The 3,285-nt window shown below is 37.4% G+C and overlaps 1 non-coding gene across 1 annotated transcript; it reads left to right on the top strand.

The window, feature by feature from the left end:
- Positions 1–1,017: 1,017 nt before the first annotated feature.
- On the top strand, positions 1,018–1,167 carry LOC123387470. Its single transcript, XR_006601917.1, has one exon. It is a non-coding gene; the product is annotated as a U12 minor spliceosomal RNA (small nuclear RNA).
- Positions 1,168–3,285: the final 2,118 nt, after the last annotated feature.

The following is a 3,285-nucleotide window of genomic DNA, read 5'->3' as shown; positions in this document are numbered from 1 at the left end:
ACTTGGTGGGAATCTGAACTACACCAGTCTAATGTTACCAGGTGAAGGTAGACATATCTGCCTAATAGACAATGAAGATGAGATTATGGTTAAAGGTTTTTTTTTTTTTTTTTTTTTTTTTTTTGGGTGAAATCTGAGGATGCTCACAGAATGCTTGAGAGTGGGCCAAGGAATTCCCTTGAGCAAAGTGAAGGCACAACTCAGAAATTTTTTTTTTTTTTTAATCTGATCCACCTTCCAAATGAATGATTATTAAATAGTTTTTTTCAATTTTCTGGTGTGGAAATATTTCATAGAAAAGCAGAAGTCCAAAGATGCCAGGAAAGTGGCAGATAAACCCAGTTTTCCCACAGGAAATCTCAGAGACTTAGTTATACTAAGTGCTTTGTCTCTACCAGCACTAGGATATGTACTGGGGCCATCAGTTCATGGGGTTGCAAGTATCAGGAAGGATGTGAATACCAACAGCAGTCCATATTTTCTAACTATCAGAATCCAAGGCAGAGAGGTGAATGCCATGTTCTTCTCTTTCCTTCCTTAGCTCAACAGGCATTTGTCTTGCCTTCCCTCAAGGACTGATTTCTCAGGCAAAGTTGCCAGGAAGAAGCCATGTATTTGAAGACACCGAGATGTTAGAGGTATTTATTAACACCACACAATTTTAACTATCCTGGCTCATTGTTTTAAAAGAACTTGCATTTGATAAATTATGGACCCTGAATTTCTTTCTTAAAGGTCATTTGTAGATAAGACTTAGACTGAAATAGAAGTTATGGTCAATAGAAACAAATTGATCCCAAGTCCACAGACAGCTTCCAGGATTTTTCCACTGCATTAATTAGTTTGGAAAATTGAGAACTATTTAATCAATACATAATATAATCCACAATTACCCCCATGACAGTATTTGCATTCAATTCTACATCTTCAGCCATGGAAGCCACAGGTTTTTCTAGAACTAAGATTTGGTATAAACAAAATGATGTGGACTACTGAGTACTAAACATGCAAAGTTTAATGCCTTAAACTTATGAGTTAACAAAATAATGATTCGGGGTGATGTCCAAATGCTCACCGCTAATGTGAGATGAATTTTTGTGTGGGCAAAGGTTGCCCTTCAGGTGACCTGCCTACTTTGCGGGATGCCTCCGAGTGGCAATCTGCTCATCCCCCTTTAAAACTGAAAGAGGAGACTGGTATGAAGGTAATAAAGAGGTTGAGAAAGAGGGAAACAACAACAAAAAAAAACATGCAAAGTTTACATCTGTTACATACATGGCCGACATGTACTAAATTGCCTGTAGCTAAAATGAAAACAAACGTATTATCTCCCAGAGAAGATAAAGTGAATATTTGGCTATCTGGACTCAATGTCAAGAATAAGGTAATTATCTCAAGAAAGGAAGAAGACTAATATGACAGTGGCCCAAGCAAATCTCTACATATTTTTAAAATATTATCATTATTGGCGTTGGCCCACTCAAATGTAGTATTTAATTCTAAATACACAAAGTATTTCAGAAAGATAGCTTAAGGGTTTTCTTTTCTTTTCCTTTCCTTTCTTTTTTCCTTTTCTCTTCTTTTCTTTTCTTTTTTTCTATTCTTCACCAAGACATGATGCTACAAATGCTCCTTTCAATAATTTGATAAAATTGAGCTCTAAGCCAAAGAGAGCATCTGTTAGAAAACATGGCAATATTCTTTCTATTTATGGCTCTTTCTTTTCAAACTACCGCATCATTTCTGTTGTGAACACCCATTCCTTGAAAACACAGATCACAACGATAAGATTTTGGAAGAAAGGAATTAGGAAAAATCACCCAACACCTCTCAGCAATGGGAAATAACTCCCTCCCTTCAATAAGTTCAGAGATTTCTCTTTGCTATTAGTTCTGTAGAGTTGGGCCCCATCAAGGCTCAGCCGAAGTGGGAGACTAAAACACCCAGCCAGAAATGAAATTGGAAACACATGTGAGCCACTACACTTAGAGAACATTTTAAGACCAGAGAAATTATGCACTGAACCCAAACCACTAATTGTTGCACCTTATAAGATTAATAACTGACAACAAAAGTGATATTCCAGAAATTAGTCTGACATATATGATAAGGACAGAAAACTAAACAGAAGACCATGCATGTTTCTAATCCTCTTAACGTTACTCAGCTGCCAGTTGGGGTAAGGAGAATCTGCAGAAAGTCCTCTCTCAAGAGATAATATTTGAACTGAGAACTTACTGATGAAAAAGATGAAACAGTCAGTGTGAATATTTAGAGTAAAATCAAGGGAAACAGCCAGTGGAGTGTGTTCAGCATTGGAAAGGGAGTCATTGCAATGGGACCACAACAAACAAAGGAAAGAGTGATAAGAAATGAGAGAGGACCAATACCTGTGGGTGAAATCTCCTAACTTGGGGTAAGGAGAATCAGAAAAAAAAAAAAATGGCTTTTTTGCTTTTTTGTAACTTGAATGGATTTCCATGTCTAGGAAGTTGGTTTTCTCATCAATTACAGTTTAAGAACTGATAATGGCTAAGCTATAAAGAGGCAAAAATGCAATATACCTGCCCATTATCAATTTCAGGGAGATAGTGAGCTACTTCGGTCATTACTGTCATGTGGATGTCAAGGTGGCAACTCTGAGTGCAGTTGCCATGTGCTGTGGTGGCTTTCCCAGGAAGAGAATTCTTTTTCTTTTTTTTTTTTTTTTTTAAAGATTTTATTTATTTACTTGACAGAGAGATCACAAGCAGGGAAGAGAATTCTCTCCATTCCTCTGCTCAGAGTCAGGGGCAGAGTCGGGGAGGAACTCTGAATATTTGTAGTAAACAAAAGTGACTTCATGACATAGCTTAGGTAAAGGGAGAAGGAGACCATGAAATAAGGGATCCTCAAATTATGAACCAAGTCAAAGGCCAAGAAGAAAAGTGAGTGAACATAGAGTCTGGAAGATGGTATCTTTTTTTTTTTTTATTTATTTATTTATTTATTTATTTATTTATTTATAAAAGATTTTATTTATTTATTTGACAGCCAGAGATTGCAAGTAGGCTGAAAGGCAGGCGGAGAGAGAGGAGGAAACAGGCTCCCTGAGGAGCAGAGTGCCTGATGCGGGACTTGATCCCAGGACCCTAAGATCATGACCTGAGCCGAAGGCAGAGGCTTTAACCCACTGAGCCACCCAGATGCCCCATCTTTTTTTTCTTTTTTTTTTAATAGAAAGACTCAAAGGGATCTAGTAAGGGATCCAGGCTTCAAGTTATACTGTTGTCCTAAGTGATTCAA

The sequence above is a fragment of the Mustela putorius genome, unplaced genomic scaffold (assembly GCF_011764305.1).
Source record: "Mustela putorius furo isolate JIRA1106 unplaced genomic scaffold, ASM1176430v1.1 tig00003853_pilon_pilon_pilon, whole genome shotgun sequence".
NCBI lineage: Eukaryota > Metazoa > Chordata > Mammalia > Carnivora > Mustelidae > Mustela > Mustela putorius.
Note: the sequence above shows the minus strand (reverse complement) of the source record. Positions and strands in the feature narration are given on the sequence as shown.